This window comes from Rhipicephalus sanguineus, chromosome 1 (genome assembly GCF_013339695.2).
Source record: "Rhipicephalus sanguineus isolate Rsan-2018 chromosome 1, BIME_Rsan_1.4, whole genome shotgun sequence".
Lineage (NCBI taxonomy): Eukaryota > Metazoa > Arthropoda > Arachnida > Ixodida > Ixodidae > Rhipicephalus > Rhipicephalus sanguineus.
In genome coordinates, this window is record NC_051176.1 from 225185699 (window position 1) to 225211236 (window position 25538).

The following is a 25538-nucleotide window of genomic DNA, read 5'->3' on the forward strand; positions in this document are numbered from 1 at the left end:
TTTTAGCGTCATTTCGACCAGACACATAATATTAGTTTCGCTAGTCCACTCCAGAAAAAAAATATAGATGGGCAAAAAAAAAAAAAAAACGTAGAGATTACTGCAACCAAACTTTATGGAAAGGACATGCAGGAGGTAACATGACGCGTGGCTGTAATGTGTCTGCTCTATATGTCCCACAAAAATTGGGTAGTAACGCTACAGTAATCACGAGTCAATGAACTCCCGATTAAACCAGCGCAGAAATAAGTCGTAAGGGAGAGAAGGAAATGTGCAGTCTCATCGCCCATGCGCAAGTGCACATCAAAAGCACATAAATGGTTGTGGAACTCAGTTGAATTAAGCAGCTGCAGTAAGTAAGCGAGGCACGCTGCCTTGCTTTAAGTACGTTTTCCTTTAAGAAACGGTATTTAGTGTTTTCACTTTGGTATGTTCTACCAGTGTCATCACAAGGGGAAGGTGTCACAACGAGATCTACCCGTATTCTGACCACGCTGAGCAGGTTGCTGCGCTTTACTCTTCAATGCGCAGCTATTTCACAAAATTTATTAGGCGAGTGCCGGGTTACGTGCCTCTAGCCCGTGCATACTAATACTGCAATCAAAGAACATCTGTATTCTAGGATGTAAAGAAAGAAAGAAAGAAAGAAAGAAAGAAAGAAAGAAAGAAGAAAAAAGAAAGAAAGAAAGAAAGAAAGAAAGAAAAAGAAAGAAAGAAAGAAAGAAAGAAAGAAAGAAAGAAAGAAAGAAAGAAAGAAAGAAAGAAAGAAAGAAAGACATTTTCTGCTATCGCTTTCAGCTTTCGGTTCAGTGATTTACGTGCAGATGGATACATCCTGTAAGCAAAAAAAAAAAAAAAAGTGCATGCTTTCAAAGCTTATCTATAAGCGAGGAATTGAGCTCGAGTATGGCCACATGGTTGCACGAAGTATTGATGTAATAGGTTTCGTCAACTGGTGGAACGAGTGTCCCGGAGACAAACATCGTTGCGCAAACCGAAGGACGTAGCTCGTGTATAAGGGAAAATCGTAACATAAACGAGATACAGACGATATAGTAACTGTCCCCGGGCACCTTGCCAGATGCACGCCTACTGCAGGCGGGCACGTCTCTTTGGCAGGAGGGTACGTAGGCGCCGCTTGCGCATGGTGGGGGACAAGAGGGGGCCGCCTTTGGTCGCTAGAACCGATCACTAATGCCGCCGAAGAGCTTGGAACAAGTTTCTATTAACGGAAACCTCGGAGTCACGTGATGCGTTGGCACGTGACCCGGGGCGCGTGCAAGACATGCCCCAGGTGGCGCCTCGGGCGTACGGGTCACGTGCCCGATCCAACGGCGCGCGCTCGACGCGCGCCGTCTATTTCTGGACTGCCCCCGGTCGTACGCGCGCGCTGTGGCCGTTGCTGGTTGGTGCGGCCTCCGGGGCGTGCTCTGCTGCCGTAGTTTTATTTCATCGGTGGTGGCAGGGAAGATGGTGGAATGTTAATGCTAAACATCCTCTCCACTGCGGCGTGCTGCTCGAGTGACAAATCTGTCTCGTATCGCGCAGCCACTCTGGAGCTTTTCCGTCGTGCAGTTCGGCTGGCAGTGTGGTTCTTTACTTGGACGCGCAGGGTTCTTCCGCCGCCGCTAGCTACACGAGAGACGGCGCCAGATGTGGCGTGCTGCGCAGTGATTGCCGAGCACGGTGTTCGTTTAATGAGCAGCGCGCCTCTTCTCGATTCGAAATGTCACTCCGCGGAGCGTAGCAACGGCGACGGTGTGCCCACGTATGGGCCGGGTCCGGAATTGGGGCTTTTTCGGGTGGGTCAGGTATTGCGGGCTCATTTGGGGCGGGGGCTGCTCTTTGTCGCAGTGGTGGCGGTGCGTCTGTTGCTGGAGGACTTGCGTCGCCCGCTAATGCGAGAAAGATGGCGGACCGCGATTTCCCCTCCGGGCCAAATGACCGACCTGCGAATGGAGCCCGAAAAAGAGGAGATAAACGCCTCAGCGACGTTCTTGTTTCCTGAGCTGATGCCCATTCTGCTCCCCTCGGCTCGCGGCGCATTTCTGATCCTCCCCACCGTGATGCTTCCGCAGTAGGTAGAAGGTAGCATCGAATGCCACGAGGGAACGGATACAGAGAACACAAAGAACGTAGCTGTTGTACTCCATGTTATGCCCCATTAAAATTTTTGAATCCAATGTGCGTTGACCTGATTACACAATTTTCTGCCGAAGCACACTAGTACCATGGCCGACCCTCCAGCAAGAAACGAACTGCGAGAATGACTACGTATATTCGAATTACGTTTCAGTTGATTAAAATTTTTGCTTTCTTGAACCCTCAGTTTGTGTGGAAGCGATCTGTGTCTTGCATGGCGAAGAGGCAAGACCTCGACGTCCCCACGTGGAAGGCCTAGGCCGCGCCACTCAAATTGCTGTTTCTTATTAAAGTTTATTCCTCCTCCTTCTTGAACCCTAGCTTGTGTACCGTTCGATACAATACTGATACCCTAGAGTGAGTTGCGCTATTTTACCGAAGAAATACCATGGTGGAGCTTCTTCATGGGCGACCCAGCATGGACTGCCAACTAACCCGATTACACACCGTGATAGGAAAAATCAATAAACCTACCTGCGGTCCGGAATTTTGGCGCCACGGCCTTCTCTCACCGGTGCCACGTGGCATCCCGGTTCCGGGAGAGGCCACGGTCATGCAAGGAGAACGCGGCGCCGGGTACCCAGTTCATGGCGAAGATGCGTCCACAGGTTCCGAACCCACAGTTGCGGCTGTAGTAGTAGTAGTAGTAGTAGTAGTAGTAGTAGTAGTAGTAGTAGTAGTAGTAGTAGTAGCAGTAGCAGTAGTAGTAGTAGTAGTAGTAGTAGTAGTAGTAGTAGTAGTAGTAGTAGTAGTAGCAGTATACAATAGTAGTAACAGCAGTAAAAATAGTAGTAGTAGTAGTAATTGTTGTTGTTGTGTTGCCCCACTAAGGGGGACGGGGGAACACCAAGCATCGCGAGTGAGAGCTCTCATCTCACTGCTCTAGAATAAACTGCAGCGCCCTTGTTGGAAGGATGACACGCTCTGTTGAGTAAGCCAAAGGTGTAGGTCGACGACCAGGTACGAAGTCTACTGCTGTTTTTTTTTTTTTTTTTTGCGCGTGGAGCCATCGAGCGCAAAACCAGCTCATTCGAGATGTATTCTCAATGTGGTGCCGAGCTGTTCTAGACCATCAAACTTTCCCGAACTCCTCTCTGGCCTCTGCCTCACCAACCGCTAGCAGCTTGGCCCAACGCTAACTTTTTCCCACCAAACAATGTAATGTTTAGAGCCTGCTTAGTGGTCAGGGTGCAGCCGAGCCAGCCGGGTGCCAATCTCCTGTTTCTATACGACACCATGAAGCTGGCTGCAGAAAGCAAGTCCACTTGTGGCCGTGGAAAGTAGGTGTAGTGGGTGACGCAAAGTACCGGAGCAGGTTGATAATACATTTGCAATGACGCTGGAAGACCCTGACGATTGAGACCTCGCTTGTCCAAGCTGCCTCACTGTATCTTCTATCTTAGCCCCCCCGCCGTTGTTTGAAATTTCGAGGAGTGCCAGTGACGTAGGCACTCTCTCACTTCAAGTGCGTCTCCCTCGAGATGAGAGAACACGCGGCCTTCTCTTCGACCATTTCCGCGCCGCGTAAAGGTGGCTCATACCAACGTTTATAGATACTAAAAGTATCTATAAACGTTGGCTCATACTGCAGACACAGTCGCCACTGATGGATGCGGAATGATAGAGGCCCGTGTGCTTAGATTTAGGTGCACGTTAAGAGCACCAAATGGTCAAATTTTCCGGAGCACTCCACTACGACGTGCCTAATCATATCGTGGTTTTGGGACGTTAAACCCCAACAATTATTATTATATTCTTTTTTAAACCTCCTTGGTTCTTACCTGCCAAGAATTGATTTGAGGTACACTGCGCAACAAGAATGAGCAATTTAAGTGCCGTGTTTGAAAATGAGAATAAACTTTGGCGCACTGAAGCAATGGTAACACCCACTATGGCGGATGGGCGAAGATTCGAATAAAATTTAAAAGAAACCACTTATTCATAACTAAGAACAAATAGAATATTTGGGAAAGCATTCCAGTAATGAAAAAAAAGTCATCAAATACCACAAATTAAAAAAAAACGATGAAACAAGCCAACGCTTTTTTTTTTCTTCCCCCTCTTACCGCTATATCAGGGGCGTAGGCAGAAATTTTTTTCGGGAGGGGGGGAGGCACCTCCTTGATCTGAATGGGGGTCGGGCAGGGAAGTGTGGTCTAGGGTCACTTTGTGCTCTGTATCCCGTGGTGTGCCCCCCCCCCCCCCCCTCCCCCGACTACGCCACTGCGCTATATTAATTGTTGCACTCTCCTATGAGCTGTATTATTTTGTTATCTGAGCAGGTTGCCCCGTTTTCTTTTAATGGTTCTAGATACGCTGATACGTTTGCGTTGTTTACCTTTCTTGTGAGCTTGTGTTGCCTTGCGGCTTCATTCGTGCATGTAACTTTGCAACTGTACAAACAGTTTCCTACCTGCATGGTCCTTCGTGACCGCAGTGTATTGTAAATAAACAAATTATGAATTATTCAATGATGGAACAAGCATGCTTGTAAAAGTAACCAAGCAAGGAGGCTTCCCTTCCCAAAAGCCTCATATTATAGTAGGGTGCATGCGAAAGAAAGACGCGACAAAAAGACCATTCGGCTCTGGGCGAGAAACACTTCTTTATTTCATGAACCAATGTAGACGTGCCGTCTGGAGCGTATCTAGGCGATTGCTGATCATGCCGAAGACGCTTCCTTGGCGTGTACTACGTGAGCATATACGAGCCTTTACCGAACAAGTCGAAGCGGACGTCGTGAGCACGTCGCGCATATGCAGCACCGGTCGTGCGCAAAGGATGGCAGATCATGATTATGCGAGATACCCGACGTCATCCTTTCACGAATAGTGCAGGCATGACGTACAGAGGTGTCATAATGCCCCCCAAAATAAACCCCGAAAATTGGTTAAAGACTGGCCGAATACCACTTAATCAATACGCAAGGCGAACACCCGTGGCGCTACAACGGCCGCAATGGATCGAACTTCGGGGTTTTCGCCTCTGGCAATATGGCGGCGCAAAGCTTTACTTTTCGAGACGTTTGTGAGGAGTATTACAAGGTCACAACTACAGTTTAAGTATATAACCTCATGGGGCAACAGCCGCAGCGACATCGCGGTTAGTTGAAGAGGAAGAGAGCAACAAGATCGAGACAGCTGGCACGCGCAGTGACCTCCATGATGAGCTCGGAACGGGCAGAAGTCGCTGACGTGGTTCCCGTGGCGGTACTGGCGGTGTCCTGCATGACGCCCAAGAAGCTCGACGCAGTCGCGTCTACGGCATCCATAATGCCGAATGGCTCGTGCAGTGGCCTCTTGTCCACCGCAGCCGGCGCTCACTCTACCCGCTGCTGTGCTGCTGTTCGTCTCGCACCAAGGTGTGCTCGTACTCTATCTAGCAATCGCGGCAGAAGACATCTTCAACGCTTCGATGCTGTGCACAGCGACTCTGGCGTCTTCCTCTTTCACCTGCGACGTACGCGCTGGCAAGGTGGGCTAAATCGAGTGTGAGACTTGCGTAGCTCTTACTCGTTGAGGTCTTCGTCACCCTGCGAGACCGTGCCGGCGCGCAGTTCATTCACCTCGAGGAGCCTCAAGCGGCCGACAACGTTGAGTTCGTCGTCTCTGGACACGTTGCGCATGATGGCAAAGCACCGGTCCAGCTGGTCCCCGAAATCGGGTTCCCTGGTGGCGCATACGACCGTGAAAATGTTGCAGACGCTTGCGCTTTGGGACGGTACGGTGGCGCGGGGTGGTTTTTCGCCAGAAGACGAGGCCACGCAGTTCGGCTGCTGCAAACATTTTACCGTCATTTAGCGAGATCACGCTCTCGTCCGAGCAACGGCGTCACAGCCCTGTCCTGGCCGTACCCTGGAGGCCTTGATGAACGCAGTGGACGGGGCCTCGCTAGTTGACGTGCAAACTTTCTTATTTCTATTTAATGTGTCTCCTGAATAATTAAATGTATTTCAATAAAAATATTTGATCTGCAGGCCTTTTCAACTGTTCAAATGGTGTGCAGCAAGACGCTGTTAAGGTTAAAGCATGGTTAAAAGTCAGTTGTCTATGAAACGCGGCATTGTAATAGAGACACTTGTTCCTGAAAGCAACGCGGCGAGAGACACGCTTCCCAAACCATTCCGCGTGCGTATGTACGCACTTGATTACCTTATATAGATTGGAATATAGTGAGATCAGAAAAAAAAGAAATTCGGCAGATCCCACGCCTTGTGGGAATCGGTTTCATGCGAAGCAGTCAGCCAGTAGTTTTTTTATTTTTTTATTTTGAGCCAAGCGTTAGGACGTGGATCGACGTGTCTTTGCAAATTGAGGCGTGTTGTGGACATTAAAGGGCCCCTCACCAGGTTTGACAATTTTGAGCTAACGAGCGCAATGCATACACTGGGCGTTCATGATCACGTCTGCCAAAATTTGCAACGCTACGCGCCACGGAAATGGGTCAAATTTCAAGGTGAACGCTGCTTGCCCTTCCTCTCGCGGGCGTGCGCTTTAGAGAATGAGGGGATGACGTACATGAGAAAATGGCCCGACGTAGATGGTAGTGCTGTGACGTCGCTCCTCTACGTAGACGACTGTGCTCTGACGTCGCCAACAGTAGCACGTGACACTGCGACAATTATTTGACACGACATGTGTAGTTAGTGTAATTTGTTGCTTGGATAGATTAATAAAACTTGAGAGAAATAATGAGACACACAAAGGGAATGCGTGCGTCTTTTTCATTTTTTTTTTCGTGAATTCCAGCGAGATGCGGGGCTAATGTGTCTCCCTTTCCCATGCGTTCGTGTCCCCGCGGTTAGCGCATCGAGCAGACGCCAGCCCTGGAAACGAAAGTAATGTTCCGGCGCGTTCGAGCACTCATTATGCTCATTTATTCTACCGCGTCCAAGTAAACGTTAATGCGGCACTGGCTCATGATACCGCCACTCTCGTGCCCATACAAATGTCGCAACTTTCATGCCCGTCCCGCAGAAATAGGCAGTACACCACAGAGAACGCCGACAAAACGCCCACGGCCGCTGCATAAAAAAAAAGGTAACGGCCGTGCAACGCCGCTCGCGTGCTCGGGCTGGTTCGGGCACGTCATGCGCACGCTCATGCTGTCCGCCGTATAATATATATATTATATATATATATATATATTATATATATATATATATATATATATATAATATATATATATATATATATATATATATATATAATATATATATATATATATATATATATATATATATATATATATATATATATAATATATATATATATATATATTCTCTGAATTTGACGTGATTTTTTATATTCATAGCGATGGGTTAGATGATTTGCTTTTCAAAACTGTTTGTTTTAAATCAAGGTAGCATCTGCACAAAACAGATTGTGCAGGCTGGGCCGCCTTTTACCGCGACAATACAGCAGTGTTTAATAACATCTTGTATATATTACCGTGAAGTTTAAAAAGTACAGCCACATTTAACCTGTTCTTCATCTGAGCCTTCCATATACAAACTACACAGTCTCAGTTTGGCGTAGTAAATACGATTAATATGAAGAACCTTAAGTTCTCACTTATTAAACAAAACATGTGGTTGACAAAGCAAGCTCCTTCGCAGAAGTCTTCAGGATAAGCCGAGTGCCAATTTCTTTTCTGTTACAGCCCTCTAACATAAAGACTTTCTAAAGAAGACCGAGTTCAGTCGATTAATATTTATGGAAACCACATTGAGCTTGTTGTGTATATAAGATTATGAATGACTACGAATTTAATGGTATAGGTGTCGTTCCTTGCCCTCCTAGTTTTCCCAGCTTGGGTGAGGGGTGGACGGGAAAGCGGTGAAGTCGCCCCTTTACTCCTCCTCTCCAGCCCCTCCAAGTAAATAAGCCTACGTAAACTATGTAAGATCAAGTTTTCTTTGAAAAAATGTGGGCGATTATAATGTTAAACTACCCCGCATTGTTTCCTTCTTTATAGGTCGTTAGCTGTTAATGATTGGCCGAAATTTTTTGGGTCATGCTCAGAGCACCTGCTCGTAACACGACGCAACCACCGCGTAAATACCACTTACGCATGAATGCGTAAAAAAAAATAATAATAATAAACCATTTTCTATACGGCGTATTGTTGGTCATTGGTTCTCGCTATTCGTCAAAAATTTTTCAGTGTGCCATAAAATCGCCTCCTTGTTACGCGACATATTTACGCGACGTATTTGCGTCGCTGATTACCTAAATTTCAGGCCTGGCAGAACAAAATGAAATCGTGACAGATTGGTGTAATGTTATGGAGCTCCAGCTGAGCGATAGCCTCCTCTGCAATGCTCGAGCGCAAGACGCGAAAGCGTGGAATAGGCAGCCCGCACCGCTGAGAGCCTAGAGTGCGCGGTCATGAGACACGGAGAACAGTCGTCACAGCAGAATCGTAGGACAAATTTTATTACATAATTACGTTATTGTTGCGTTGAAGTAAAATTTTGCCTCACTTGTTAGTTTTCCAGTCTGCAGCCGACAATGACCATTGTTGAAAGTGTGGGGGGGGGGGGGCTCCGCTCCTCGAAAATTTCTCAGGGGGGGGGGGTCTAGCACCCCCCTTGCCCCCCCCCCGGTAGATACGCCTATGTATTTATGTAATATTTATTGCATTGTTATGAAATTAGATAGCCATCACTGCAACCACAAGTAACGTTACACTGACATTACACCTGCATAGGATCCTTTAGGATCGGAGCTCCTTATAGCATCACCTGGTTGGTCGTCGCTCCATCCGGCGTGCCTCCGCCGTCGCGTCTCCCGTATCATTCAATAGATGGCGCTGTCCCATAGAGATGCATGCAAACTGCAGTTGGGTGACGATATACTAGATGGCGCTGCCCCATAGAGATAGAAAAAAATAACACAAAAAATAAAAATAAATAAAATAATAAAAAAATAAAAATAAAATAAAGAATAAAAAATAAAAAATAAATAAAAATAAAAAAGTAAAGAAGGAAAAAAGGAAAAAGGAAAAATAATCAAAGCAGCGTGCTTTGATTGCTGCTGGGCGAAACCACTGAACATTTCACGGTGTAACCATGATTGCTTCAGGAGCTTCGCCCAAGCTCTTCATCATTCACCCGTGGATATGCTGTAATTTTTTTTGCAAAGCAGTTTTAAGACATGACACGGCATTGTGGTAGAATACATGACTGCCACGCAGAATGCTTGGTTTCGATTCCTTCTGGGATCCTGATCTTTATTATTTCCATTTGTCGGGCCCACATTGCCGATTTCAGTTTTTCTTACCGCTCTCGCATTTAATTTACCAATCTCTGTTCTCGCCGTTTCTGGGTAGATATAAACTGTCAGCCACCTGTGGCGCATACCCACGGCCTGTGGTATATGGGTATGTGCCACACGTGTCTGGGGGAAAGGGTTTGACGACGTACGCGATAAGATCTTCACGTTATTCATGTCGTGATCAGACAGTCATATTCGTCAAACCCTCTTACCCTCCCATACCAATTTTGTTCTACACCAAGTTAAAAGTCGATCACGAGAGCACCCAGACGTAGGCAGCTAGATAGATAGATAGATAGATAGATAGATAGATAGATAGATAGATAGATAGATAGATAGATAGATAGATAGATAGATAGATAGATAGAAACGCTCAAAGTGCTTGTGGTTCGCTAAGAAATGCTTCGCATTTAAAAAATAATCACCTCCTCTTTCGTCCTAGTATAGATAGATAGATAGATAGATAGATAGATAGATAGATAGATAGATAGATAGATAGATAGATAGATAGATAGATAGATAGATAGATAGACAGATAGATAGATAGATAGCTAGATAGATAGATAGATAGATAGATAGATAGATAGATAGATAGATAGATAGATAGATAGATAGATAGATAGATAGATAGATAGATAGATAGATAGATAGATAGATAGATAGATAGATAGATAGATAGATAGAAACGCTCAAAGTGCTTGTGGTTCGCTAAGAAATGCTTCGCATTTAAAAAATAATCACCTCCTCTTTCGTCCTAGTATGATGCTGTGTTGAGGCAAGGCCACGTTGGAACGTTCTAGCACGTGCGTTCTTTCCTTCCAATGACGTCCTGTGTCACGCGTTTGTATTCCCTGCGTTTCCTTGGAATGTTGTTGCGGTTTAGCATGGGAACAAGTACTATCAAGAAAGTTTATTTTGTTTCATTGATTTATTTCTTTTTAGATGCGAAAGCATCCTATGCTCGCTGCAGTGTCCGTTCTGCGGCGTACACACCCATACTGCGCATGCGCCAACTCTCCCCCCTCTCCTCGCGTGAGCGCGAGGAGGTGGGGTGGAGGAGGTGGCGTGAGCGCTGCCTCCGCTTCGTTCCTCCCCTCCCGTTTCTCTCTCTCCGCCACAGCTGTGCGCTCGTATATGATGCGGCGCGCGCTCGCTCCCGTTGCACTCTCCTTCGCAACGGCAGCTGAACGTAAACGGCAACGCCGCCAAGCGAATCTCGAAGCTGCGAGGCTGTGAAAGCTCGCGTTCGCTGTGCTTCCGTCATTCTCTCTCTGTGCAACGTTGTGCGAAACGCCATGAACAACGTCAACGTCGGCGCTAGTTGCAGCGGCAGCGCCACCACCGCGAAGCAGAGGAAGGCTCGGGAAGCCGAACGTAAACGTCAGCGTCGGCAAGCGGTAATTCAAACGCCTCGACAACCACCGTCTCATAAGTCACATAAGAGAAACGGAAACTCGATGCGCACCCCCGCGATGCTTTCGCATCCCACCATGGTTGCCCGTAGGCGGAGATGATGTGTAATTTTTAGCAATTCGTTTTACATGACAAAGGGACGGATGGATATGCACGCAGTTCACTTGCTGAGTAGACATATAAATGTTTATGTACAGAACGTGCAAGCGGGGTAGTTTACGCATTTCTGTGCCACTATCCCGCTTGCACGTTCTGTGCATAAGAATTTATACCCATAAGCACTACCCCGCTTGCACGACAGACGAAGACAGGTAGCGCGGCTGAGAACAATCTCTGGTTGCTATGACGGCGCTCGTGTGAGGAGGAAGAGGAAAAGCAGGCATTGTCTGGTGGTTTGCTTGCGCGGCAGCCGGCGGCAGCGGCGAAAATAGGTCAGGGAGCGATTCGATCGGCGGGAGAGAAACTTTGACGCTCCACGGGAGAAAGAGAGAGCAGCGGCGTCTCGTGAGCGGTGAGCGGCGCACGGGAAAGGGCCGCGCCGCCAGTGTACGAGCCCTCTTCGAAACCGTTTCCCAGTGAAGTGAAAGCATATGCATAATATGCAGCGCCAGTCATGACCAAAAGCCGCGGTAGCAATTATGTTGATGTTTTATACCCGTCATCATCTTCACGCGCTAGTGTAGACATGACGTACTTAGGTGTTGTAATGTCCTCGCAAAGGAGGCCAGAAAACCGTTAAAATATTGATCGAACAGCGCATAATCAGTAAACACAGGGAAATTCCGCTGCGCTATGCAGTGGCCGCTACGTTCAGTTCGAGCATTTTGCCTCTAGTAAGAGGGCGGCAAGCAGCTTCACTTTTTTGGAGCTGTCTTAATGCACTGCAGAGGTTTGTGTAATTTCTAGGTCCCTCTAGTTGAAGGATATAACCTCACTGGACAACAGTCGCAGCGACATCGCGATCGCTGCTTGGAAAGCCGTGCGAGAGGCACGTTGGCACGCGCTATACGACCACCATGATGAGCTCGGAACGTATCGAAGACGTTGGCTTGGCTCCCGTGGAGGACTTGGCGGTGCCCTGCGTGACGCCCAAGACGCTGAACGCAGTGGTGGCCACGGCATGCATAATGCCGGATGGCGCGTTCATTGGCATCATGTCCGCGCCGAAGATGGCGCTCACTCTCCCCCCTGCTGTGCTGCTGTTCGTCTCGCATCAAGGTGTGCTCGTACTCTATCTAGCAATCGCGGCAGGAGACATCTTCAACGCTTCGATGCTGTGCACGGCGACTCCGGCGTCTTCCTCTTTCACCTGCGACGTACGCGCTGGCAAGGTGGGTTCAATCGACGAGAGTGACTTGAGTAAACATCTTACTCGTTGAGGTCTTGGTCACCCTGCGAGACTATGCTGCGGCGCGCACTTCAATCACCTCGAGTAGTCTCAAGAGGCCGACAATGTTCAGTTCGTCGTCTCTGGAGGCGTTGCGCATGATGACGAAGTATCGGCCCAGCTTGCTTCTCGAAGTCGGGTTCCATGGTGATGCCGGTGACTTTGAAAAGGCTGCAGTCGCTAGCGCTTTGGGACAGTGCAGCGGTGTTTTTTTTTTTCGCCAGTGGATACGTCCGAGTATGTCTGCTGATGCAGACATTTCGCCGTTGCTCAGCGACGCCACACTCTCGGCAGGGCAACGCGGTCACAGCTCTGTCCTGGTCGTACCTTGGAGGCCCTCCTGAACCCAGAGGACGTGGCCTCGCGAATTGACGGACATTTTTCTTATTTCTGTTTAATGTCTCTTAAATAATTAGATGTATTTCAATAAAAATGTTTGATCTGCAGCCCTTTTCAACTGTTCAAATGGTGTACAGCAAGACAATGTCAAAGTTAAAGCTTGGTCAAAAGTCAGATGTCCTTGAAACGCTGCATCGTAAAAGAGGCAATACAGAGTTTTAGAATAGAGTTTGTAGCGTTTGGGTTGCTTCGGTACGTACGCTTTTTTTTTTTCGAAATACAACGTGCGTACCCTATAAAGGTTAGCGTATGGCGCATGCAGTGGCGACAAACGCTAACGCAAAGGTTAGCGCACCCTGTTCTAAAACTGCCTATTTTTCTTGAATGTAGGGCTGCGCAAGACACCCCCGTGCGCGTACTGGCGTCATCCCAGTCATGCAAAGGCCTGACCACACGTACGCGTTGCAGCGTACGCAACGCCTTCTTTTACTTTGTCGTCGTCTAGTGAGCGCTGTTTCAACAAAGCTGAAAATGCGACTGCGCTGAAATTTGCCTTCCTCCGTGCCCTTCGCACGAGCTCATTGTTGTGTTTCGGTTTCGGTTCTGTATTGCACTGTACGAATGCCATGGGTTGGTGTTGAAAAACTTTAGTTTTGAGAAGGCCAAGAAGGTGAAAAAAAAATATTTAAAAAATGAAAAAGCAGCGTTGTGGGCGGCCTTCAGGCTGCCGGTTGTGGGCGCCGCTCTGGCGTTCCTGTTTTACCCAGGCGACGTGTAAATAAAAGAGTGTGTGGAGAGTACTCGTTGAGTGCGGACGTTTCTCTGCTTCAGCGCTTCGCGCCAAACCGCGTTTTCGGGCTGGCTGGCGTCCCCGCCGGTCGCGTTGGTCACCGCCGGTCTTCGCCTGCTGCTGCGCCGGGACTACCAGCATGCAACACAGCACTCATGTTTCCCGACGTATTGCCAGATGGCGTCCATATCTCACACAGCGCCTCTTCTATCGTCTTTACACGACATTTGCAGCGAAGCACGCAGATACGCGGCCAATTTTTTTATTCCAATGCTTTTCGTGCTTTGTCGCGCTTGACCATTGGTCAGAACGACGGTCCGTCCGCGTTATCAACGCGATAAGCCAGCCGCGAGTGGTGGATGATAAGAATAGCATAGAATATGGCATTGGAATCGGAAATAGCATCGTTCCGCGATTGCACCCCAGCTGAACTCTCTGAGCACGTCGTGTTAAACTCTCAACGAAAACACATTTCACACAAGGTTACATTCTTTACTTTGCGTTAAACACTGAATTCCTCATTTATTTCTTGCTGTCAGAACAGAGAGCAGCCAAACACCCTCCACGACTATGGATGCCTCCACCACGCGCGAGCGCGCATGCGCCGTAAATAGCGGAGCACCACGACGACGATGACGACGCGAACGCGCCTCGAGCGCCCGTATTCGCCTTTTCGGTCGGTTTCAAGACTACGATAGCAGCAGCACGTGTTGCACCCAAGAAACTTCCGGTCACTTCAATTACTGCTCTCTAACGCTGAAGCAGAACGCGTGTTTTTTAAGTGGTGCCAAAGTAAAGAAATACTCTTTTTCCGCTTTCAGATAAAAGGAAGGCGTTTAAAGTGAAGGACTAACTCTTATAGTGTTGTTTGTGCAGCTTAGAATAATATTTATTTAAAATATTTGGCCGATACAGGGAGAAAAGTGTTGAAAATGTGCGGGCTACTCGCTAAGGCTTTCGTTCCCGGCCACTGCTACTAGGCAACGCTGGCGCTCAGAACCGGAAGGCGCCCAGCAGCTCTGTTTGTAAACAGCGAAAGGGTACTATCACAATTAAAAGAGAAGAAAAGGAAGATTTATGGTCTGGATACGACAAAGACGCCTAGCTCGGAGTCGAAAAAACGGTTATGCGCCCCATTCTACTAAATTAATGTTATACTTACGGTAATGCCAATACTTGGAGCATCATCTCCACGACGGCGGCGGTATTTCTTAGCAGCTGCGTGGGGCGCGCGTGGCAGCGCTGCTCAGCCGGGCGAGAGTCTGGTGCAGTCTGGCAGCTGGCGCATTGTTGCAGGTCGGTGGAGGGGGGCGCCTTAGAGTAAAGCGCGCCAGTACGGCTGCAGAGCGGATTCATTCAGCAAGTCGGTTATTTGCAGCCCATTCATGTGCCATCGTGGCGCATTGCCGGGTGACGCCACGTGGCCGGAAGCGCGGGGCCCTCGACCACCGTCATCTTGGCATCACGTGACCCTCTCGAGACGGCAGGGTGACGAGCAAAAGTGGCTCCGGAGCCCCCGCACCAGCTGTGGGTGCAAGCGCGCTGCGAGCCAACAGCGCGCTGAACCCAAAGAGTTCACCGACTGCAAGCCGCCTGGCGGAAGTTGGGGCGCGCGTACCGCTCGGTACTGTAGTAGTGTGATGCCCCCGACGCACGACCGCGCGCCCCCGAGGCTCGTGGGGCTCGAAACAGAGCGCGTGACGTCATCGGGCAACCGGCTTGCACGCGGCGCCGCGTTAGCGCAGACTGGGTCTCGTTAATGTCTACATGCCCATCTGCACTGCTTTACTCAAGCGTAGATGTATATTCATTGGTGAGGGATTAGAATTTCGGTCGATGGACGGTTGCCGACTTCAAAACGCTTCAGCGCCGCATTACTACTAACTTCTTGTAGCGACCGCGAGTCATGGAAAGTTTGCGTGTCTTTGCAACACTAAACGTATATGTATGATTACTTGGGTACTATACGTAAAATGATTGAAGCTTCAGGCATCGGGTTGAATGCTTATAAGACGTCGACAAGACGAGAGGCTCGCGATTGATGTTCCAAATCAGTTTATATGTGCCGATAGCCAGGCGAAGTTCCCGTGAAGAGAGGCAGAAGAAAAAAGAGCATGTGGCGCGTCATGGTCACGACGACTCATGCGCAAGAGAATGCTGTAGAAGACACCACGGGATAGATTCAATACGTACAAAAGCAAAGCTAAATAATGTAAGAACAGCGATACCGTGGGCTCATTCGTGTGGATGCATTGGTAAGAACTACGTAGCTAGATCGGAGACAGGGAAATAAAAGCTTCCAAGCTCGTTTCTTTCATACATTCAATCTCCTCCACTTTGAAGCCTCTCTCCTTATTCACATAATGATCTCTGCACCCGTCGTTGGCCCCGCCATGCTTCAGGCAGCCACAGCCTAGTGCGCTGCAGTCATTGCTCGCGCCGCGCCGCCCGCGTCGCGGCCCGTTTCTAGTCAGTCGCGGCTGAGAGCGGGTGCGTACGGGCGGAACCATAGCAGCTCGAAAGGACGAAGCTAATTCGCGGTCAAACAGGAGTATAACTATGTATTGTGGCGTGTATCGCTGTCGCAACAGCTACAGAAACACTGTCGGTAAGCTGTCAAAAATAAAATTACATGGATTTATATGGAAGGCTCACGAGAACGAGCGATGACATGTGCGACGTGCGAGATAAACAGACGCTCTTAATTTTTTAATGCTTTCCTTGCTATTACTGCGCATATTTGCTCGTTGTGGTCATAAACTCTGCCTTCTTTTAGCCCCGATGGAGGTCTTAGACAGCTTGTGAAGCACCGAAACCGCTTATGCAGTGCCCACTTCTTGCGCAATGATGAGAGAAGCTCGAAAGCCCTGCACTCTGCCTGTGTTCCGACACGTTTTCCTGCTTGCTATGGGAAAGGTGACAGCGTGACCCTGCGACGAAGCGTTAAACATCTTGGTATCTTGAAGGGGACGCGGCAATGGCCAGAGCCAGGCGCATGATAGGTATGTGCAGGATGTGTGCTCGCACTTGTTGAAAAACATAGACAAGGCGGCGACGAGCTTACACCATCCTCAGCGTCCACACTTGCATCTGCACCTTGCTCCCACAATGTGCAATTGGTTCTATAGACAGCTGGGAAAATGTGCAGAAATCGTCGAAAAGTCCGAAGGAACCAGCCAGCGTAAAAAAAAGCGAGAGGAACGAACGTTTTCTCTCTTGCTTAGCGCGAAGACCAACTAACACACGCGGACCGATTAATAGCGAGAAGCCCTGCTGAATAGCGAGAACGGATGCAAAAGTCAAAGGTAGCTCTTCGCGTAATAGATGAGGGAAGAAAAAGCACGAGCCGAGCGTTGGCGATGCTGCTGGATGGAGGCGCATCTTCGTCACAATGATTTTAATTTAATGTAAATAATAAAAGACCTTGATAAAACTTTGATAACCTGAAGGCGGACGTCCTAGTCGACGCTCTTCACACACTTGCAACACACTTGCAACTGACTTCGAAGGGCCCCTTTGTTGACACAGTTTGCTCCCTGACGCCGCAAACGTGATAGTAGCGGCGTAGAGATCACTGCCGTGAAGAAGATTGCTTTTATTTTAAACACCTTTGTACGTATTCAGTACCGCGGAATCCACATAATCGCGCGCGCTGCTCGTTCCACAATGCCATTGCTCTGCTCCCACAGAACGGCGTTCGCAGCATGAAACGACGGGATCACGCGCGCGGCCGCTACTCGCGGCGCTGACTGTCCTAGCGCCGCAGCGCCACCATACCAGTTATCTCGTCGGTTATATTAGCATGTGCACATTCTTTGGCTAGTAAGTCTCCAGAAAGAAAATAAAATGTGCGTGTGCGAGTCACGGGCGAGCGCCCATTTTTTTTTTTTTTTTGTTAATCACGCACACGCAGCTAGGCCGAAGTGAACGAAGTTGGCGCGTAGCTCGCACGCATGGAGCCACGAGGCGCACGGATGGCTGCAGGCTTTTAACAGCGGAGCTGTGCAAACCTCCGGGCGGCGTCACGCACAAAACTGAGCGTGCATGCGCCGCAGAAAGAGGGCATGTGCCAAGCAGATCGTATAGCATAGCCATGCATAGTATAGTATAGCAAACGGGTGCGAAAGGGATATGAGGTTGAGGAGGAAGGAGGGGAGAGGGTAAATCATTGCATAGCCTTGTCTAGTATAGTTTAGCAAGGGGATGGGAAATGGAAGTGAGGGTGAGGAGGACTGATGATAGGGCACGATGGAGGGAAAAGAAGAGGTGAGAGGGTAAACCACAGCATAACTATGTACAGTATAGCAAGGGGGGGGGGGGGGAAGAGAAGTATGTGCGAAGCAACTCCTAGCATAGCATAGCCTTGCATAGTATAGTATACCAAAGGGGTGGGAAAGACAAGTGGGAGTGACGTGAGGAGGAGGGGAGAGGGTAAAGTATAGCATAGCACAGCAAGGGGGTGGGAAAGAGAAGTGAGTGTAAGGAGAAGTGATGTGATGTTGAGGAAGACAGTAAAAAGGAGGGGAGAGGGCAAAGAAAAGCATAGCCATGTATAGTATAGTGGAGGTGGAAAATGGAAGTGAGGGGGAGGGGGAGTGATGTGAGGGAAAGGAGGAGGGGAAGGCCAGCAGCTCCGTGTTTCCTCAGTCTCCGCACTATACTAGAACTAAGCTGCCCCAATTTTCCGCTTTGTTGGACGTTTGGTGCTATTCCTGCTGTCGCCGACTGCGACGATGGTCAGATTTTCCGTTTTATTAAGGCATATAATAAGGCTTCCGCCTTGAAAGAGTTCACCACCACACTTTTGCCGCAACAAGTAATCATACAATACAGGTTGGTGCAGAACAAAAGTAGGCCACCTCGGTTTTGTAGATCTCGTACGCAATGTCAAGTAGTGCTTATGCATCGTTTGACATCCCCCGTGGAGTGTTTCTGCCATTTTTTTGTATAAACACGCGCCGAATACGAATACTAGCAACCTGGCAGCAACCCATATATATGCATGCTGACCGGCAATGTAGTGCAGATCTCTTTCTGCGCAATATAAAGGAAGTTCCTGCATAAAATACATTGTCGTTTCATATAGGTGTTTCTGAAGTACACTTATCTCTTAATGGAATATTGCGTAACGTTTCACGGATATGTTAACTTGAACTTTTTTTTTTATTTGGCCATTCACACTATATGTGCTACTAGGTGCGTGCTCATTTTTCTCCAAACATCCAGAAGGGGTGCGTGCAAGGAGGTCATAGTATAACCTCTTTGGGTGAGTGCTACTTTGAGACAAGTAGCCATATTCCTCACATGTGATCGCCATGCTTACCTCGATAAGCCCCATAAATCGTCTTTGTCCGCTCGAGGCATCGCTGAGTCGAAATTTCACACTGTAGATACATCTGATTTGATGGAACTGCAACAGCGTAGCTTGCACGAGCATACTTCTCGCTCAAAGGGTTTTGACTGTCTCACGTTGCACTTTCACAGACTGCGCAAACCAAATCTCGCTCTATATAAGAGAATTGTGGGAAAAGAAAGCTCTACGCAACCGAGCACGTAACGTCTTGCGTTGTCATCACCTCCCTCTGTCCTTGCCTGCGCGCGCTTAGGTGTTCTGTGTTCTGCTATGCAGAACCAACTCGCCTAAAAATCGGTGCTCTCACGTAACGTCAACGCGAGATTTAACCCACCTTCTATGTATACACCTGAAATGCTCGGGGCGCTTTCAGCTTTTCCGAGCCCGACATTGCCTGGGATGGGAGGCAGAACTTCACGACGAAACTCGCCTCACAGCCCGTATGCGTGGACATTATTTTAGTAAAGAACATCGAGCTCGATCGCGAGCACAAAATAGACAAGAAGAGATCCCTTTGTTTCAAAGAACGAAACATCAGGGCCAGGGCAGCTGAAGGTGCCTGCGAGTTCAGTTTATTATACAGCTTCTTCGTGCTCCAAAGCTGCAGGGTTCAGACCAAGAGTTCAAGTGCAAGGCTAAGCGCTTTCTACGGCGAGGAGGAACGTCGCGCTATAAGGTAGTGTCTTTGTGGGGCGGGCGAGACAGAAATAGAGCCCCTCCTGTTTTGAAAACCCCCTTTTCACGGCCGCGCAGCGTCGGCACTCAAGACCCGGCGGCGGTCGTATAGGGAGCATCTGATTCCAAGTGACCCCAGCCGGAGTCCGATAGCGCCCTGTTCAAATTTGTATCTTTACCTTTTTTTTTTATTCACTGGGTCCACCGAAAGCTGTTCGATGTTCCCACTCTGATTCGAGACCTTAAATTTAGAGCATATGCATCTAAGAGCGTCGAAGTATACTCGCGTTGTGGCCTCTTCACATTTCTACGTATAATAAAATAATAATAATAATAATAATAATAATAATAATAATAATAATAATAATAATAATAATAATAATAATAATAATAATAATAATAATAATAATAATAACAATAACAATAATAATAATAATAATAAATTAATCCTTCCTTAAAGATCCCTTTAAGGCTATTACATAAGGGTGGAGCAATGGCACCGCTAAACACTGAGACCATAACTGAGCACAAGGAGAAATGGACAAAGGTTCTGAGAATAGGTGCTTGAAATCTATAAGTTAAACAACTAAAACCAAACGTGAACTCCATGAAAGCCATACATGTGGTTATCGCAGTGCGGTTGGCAATGTGTCGCGAATTATTTCTGAGCAAATCTGTCCAAAATTCTTGGGGCGCATTTAGAGATCAATACACATGGTAAACATTGAACACAGTGACAAAACCGCGATAGTGGAATAAGGGATAAGAAAAATGCATTGAGAACTAAGCTGCTTCGAATACGTGCGTCAGAGTGTAGTCAGTCTATATACTTGATCACGAACTCGATACTTGATAAACTCGAGGCAGTCCAAAACAAAGCAGCCCGTTTCATTGCGAAAGATTACCCACGAACATCTAGTATAACTGACCTAAAAAAATCTCTTGATCTAACCTCCCTAGAAAATATAAGACTGACAGCACTTCTATCTCATTTTCACAAACTTCATCACTCCAGATCGTCGTTCAGCGCATTCCACATCAGGCCCGCCCATCGTATCTTCTCGCGCCTTGATGACCCCTTTGAAGTGCAACCCGCTCCTGCACGTACAAACTTTTTACGTAAATCCCCCCTCTTCCTCGCAATATATCACTGGAACAAGTTACCCGCCGACATCGTTTCCTCTCTAAATCATGAAGATTTCTTAACTGAACGTAAAGGCTATTTCCACGTACAAGAACAATGATGTTATCGTTCCTGTTCTTTGTACACTGCAAAGCTCTTTGTAAGTTAACAAGTTCCTCTGAGAGTTTTTTTTTTAGCACTTTGCTTTCAATGATCCGCGCAGTATTAGTCGGAGCGCGATTGCAATGTTATGAAATTGTGTGTGTATGTATGGATGTATGGATGTATGTATATGCGTATGTGTGTATACAGGGTGTCCCAGCTATCACGCAGCAGGATTGAAAAAAAGAGGAACGGCGTTACGCGAAGTAAACCTACTGCATATTGCTCCTAGTACACTGGAGTAGCCACTGCTATTTTTTTCGTTAATGAGGTTTAATTAATGAGTCATAATTATGTTTGTAACTCAAGAACTACTCACCTAATTGTCAAAATGTCAATGAGGCGTATGTAGGCATGTTCAAATGGCATCTAACTGTGCTACTTTCAACAACGTGCTAATTGCGCGTTAATTTTTTCCGCTTGATCAAGAAAGCCCGCGAAATATGAAAAGTGCACGTGACTAGACTGTTGCGCGCGTCGGGAACCAGCGCCCTCAAACAGGCTTCCTATGAGGTGGACAGTATCAAGGAAAAAATGCAGAAATAAAAAAAAACCGCATCGCCCTATCTGCCACTCCCCGGCCTAAGAAATGCACCGCTTGGTTTTACAGAGTCAGGCCGTAATCAGAGCACCTGCCGCATTATCAATGAGAACAGTCGGCCGTGAGATATGGATGATTGCGGCGTACTATCGAACGGAATGTATCCCAGCGAAATTTCACGCATATCGTTGGCGCCCGATCTGTGCCCTTGCCAAACTGCGGAACGCTGTCTCTCGCAACGGACAACAGGCAAAACGGTTGTTTGTAGTAAGCTTATTTGAGGGCGCTGGTTTCCTTTGCGGGTGGGAGCGTAGTCACGTGTTATTTTTCATATGTCGCGGGCTTTCTTTATCAGCCGGAAAAAATGAGCACGTAATTAGTACGTTGTTAAAAATTGCGCAGTTAGATGTCCTTTGAACATGCCTACATATGCCTCATTGACATTCTGACAATTAGGTGACTACTTGTCGAGTTACAAATATAGTTATGACTAATTAATTAAACCTCATTAACGAAAAAAATAGCAATGGCTACTCCAGTGTACTAGGAGCAATATGCAGTACGTTTGCTTCGCGTAACGCCGTTCCTCTTTTTTAAAATCGTGCTGCATGATAGCTGGGCACCCTCTATATATCGGTATTATTCGTATCGTTAGTCATATCGTGGTTTTGGGACGTTAAACCACAACAATTACTATTACTATTTGTATTATTTCTTGTTCTGGCTAATTATGTGTCTAGTTGCTGACCTACCAGTTTGAATACATTCATTACTTTTGTTGTTATTGTGTTCTGGTTATACCTGTTTGAATATGTGCTCTGTAACTGTATCCGCTTCGTTGTATTGTAACTCCCCTATGTAATGCCTGCGCAGGCCTTTAGGGTACTTGAATTAAAAAAAAAAAGCACACTCCAGAAGAAAAGCGGAAAAAAGAATAAATAAATAAATAAAACGATAACGTTATCGCAGGGATCACCATTTATCGATATTCTGTTAGATATAAGCAACCTCGACAACGGCGTTTAAAGAACAACGATTCGACGCTTTAAAGTAGATTTGGTTGCGACACTTTAATTGAATAGTGAAGGACATTGAACACTATTAATTTGAAGAAGTGTAGACAGCTGGTCCAGATGTTATGGATCCATGGAAGTAAGCAGCGCGAAAAGCAAGACGACGCGCACAGGAAGGAATACACAGCGCTTGTTCTTGTCATTCCTTCCTGTGTGTGTCGTCTTGCTTTTCGCGCTGCTTACTTCCATGGACCTATTAATTTATTCGTTTTAATATTTTAACATGTGGGTGCGTGAGCATCAGCTCTTGGCATTGTTCTCCTAGAAGTGACAGCTTCTGATCAGCTCTTCTTTCCTTCTCTTGTGTTTGATTTCTAAATGGCGTGAACGTAACACTAATGTAAACAGTGAGCTCATAGCAATGTTAAAAACTGTTTCTACTGATATATTAGCTGGTTAAACTGCACATGCACATGATGCAAAGACGTCACGCATGTTCAGAAGCGCAACAGTAAACTGTGGAAAATGGAGAGAAAGAGAGAGCGACACTGCTAAAAAGAGAGGGGGAGAGAAATTTAATTACACGCAGTATATAGTTGGACTGTTCATCAGGCTCATTTTTTGGAAGGGTTGCGAGAAACGAATATGATATAAGTATCCATCCCCCAAAGGCTCCCTCTTTCGTTCAGCGAAGTGACCCGAGTAAGCTAAGTGCCGTGATTCTCAAAGGAAACTGTCAGTCTAAATTAATATGTTTGTTCTATAGCTAGAGAGATTGAGGTAGAGATGTACAGATGAGAAAAATGTAGAGAGGTTAACCGGAATTGAAACTTCTGGTTTGCTACCCTACGCTAGGGGGAAGGGAAAGGGAAAAACATGGAAAAAACGACGGGGACAAAAAACAATAGTGGACACCAATCTACGCTGTACTCTGCTCAACCTTCAACTTATTGACTTGTAAAAAGTAAAAAAAAAATTGAACGAACTAGCTACTTGAGAACTTGGTACTACATAGTTTGCCTGTTACAACTAAAGAGATGTGCACGTTTTCTTGCATTTACTTTGTGCTAGCCATTGCACAGGACAAAAGCCATTGCATCTTGGCGAAGAAGTGCACTTTAAGCGCTACCTTGCCTTAGTGCTATGGCTCGAGACCGTCTCTGCGCAGTAGGCTTCTCAGTAACCACGAAAAAGCTGTAGGCGGATGCCGCCGCGGACTTCGATCAGCATGGAGCTCGTCGGCGCTCGTGGCGGCTTCACCTTGTTTGCCACGGTCCGCTTTTCGCGTCTCGCCAACCCTCGCTGTCGGCCTCTCTGTCGAGGTGCCTGCGAAGGCTATACTCGCGAAGAGAGGAGAGCCCCTATCTGGGTCTTGAACCCAGAGTTCTAGTTTTAGCCCGTGGTCGCCAGGTGTTCTTCATTTGTGCCTCGTGGAGACATCCCGTCGCCTGAGCTTTTCGCTCCTCCCTCTCCCACCGCTGCTGCCGCGCTGCTGACGATCTGCGCGCGCGCGTGCGCGTGCACGCGAGTCTTGCGTTATTTCGTTTCTTTTTTTCCTTTTCCGACGGCGTGCGCGGTGCTAACTCGGCTCTTCCTTTGCGGTGGCGCCTTCAGCCCACCCCACTCCAACGTGGTACGGAGCAATGTTATTTATGGCTTGGAATTGCAGCGAGCCAGAAGTCGCTCAAGTTGGGGAGTCGCGGCCGCCTCCCTCCACCCTTCCTTCGCGTTGCGCGCACCGAGTGCTACAGTCGTGTCACAAGGGGACGTGCCTTCAATTTTCCGAAGCCAAGGGAAATGAAAGAGGGCGGCATTTCGCGAAATCTTTGCCCCGGTTTCTGGGGCGGCCCCCTGCTGGCCTGCCGTACCGTCTTCGCAGACCATCTTTGGAGCCCGATTTAGACACCTGAGAGGTGACGGTGCTGAGGCAGGTCTGCGCAGCGGCAACTGTTGCTGATCTTTTGGGTTGTTCGGCGTTGCCTCGCAGAACAACGGGGCCCTCCTGCTGGGATCTCTCCCGGTTGTCCGCTAAGGGACCTTGTGCGCGAGAATGAAGTGCCCCTAACTTCTTGCGATGCCATGGGTGGATCGGAACGTGTTCATTGCCTCCGCCTGCCTCTTCATGTTTATTCACGCAATAATTATTATTTTACTTTGCTGAGAAAGTGTCATGGTGGATAAGGATACGTTTCGCGCTTTCTCAGAAAGCGAGTGAACAAACAGCACGCAGTCACGTGCGCGTTGAGCTAACTAACTAACTAACTAACTAACTAACTAACTAACTAACTAACTAACTAACTAACTAACTAACTAACTAACTAACTAACTAACTAACTAACTAACTAACTAACTAACTAACTAACTAACTAACTAACTAACTAACTAACTAACTAACTAACTAAATGAAAAATTTGGCAGCATGTTACACTCTCCGTAACACTTGAAGGTCAAGGCCTGCTACCCACTCGGTAATGCATTAACTTGTACAATTGGGGACAGACTTGCAAGACCTAAAGAGCTGCAGCGTGAGAGAAGCATACAATTACAGCGATGTTCTCAGTCGATTGCATTGTCCCACCCCCCCCCCCTTTCCCTCCAAGCTTTCTACATCTCACGGGGTCTTGCACTACCTACGGGATCGGCCCACCACCTCTGAACAAGCGACCGTTATGTCATCATGTGACGTTACCATGGCATCACATGATGACATCATCACATAACGGTCGCGATTGTGACGTAGTATCGTGTTCTGTCTGCGCGTGCCCTATCCACACGCCGCTCGCTCGGAGAAGGTCACGTGGGCTTTTATACCACTTAATTCGCCTGCCGTGTTTAGGTCAAGGTCACCGCGAAACGAGACACTTAAGGCTTTCGCCTTAATAAATCACGAGCCTTTCAAGGCGCAGGCAAACTGAAAAGAAAAAAAAAAGACCGGGAGCGAAGGAACAAAGAACAAGGAACGTGCAAAATACAACCGTTCGGTCTATATTGAGCGGCTTGCTGATACACAAGCCGAAATATTGTGATGTTTTTGCACGCGGAAGAGCTTGTTCTAGGTTTCAAAGAGAAATATTTCCCCCTGGCTACATCCGGATCCGTCTGGTAATATTTGTCAGTAGTTTCTGCGCATATTAAAACGACAGCTTTCTTGCGGTGCCTTCCCCTTTTTTCTTGAGCTTTAAGTTGTCGGGTCTTCATTTATCTGGTGTTTAACGTCCCAAAACCACGATATTATTATGAGAGACGCCGTCGTGGAGGGCTCCGGAGAGTTCTACCACCTGGGATTCTTTAACGTGCACCTAAATATAAGTACACGGGCCTCA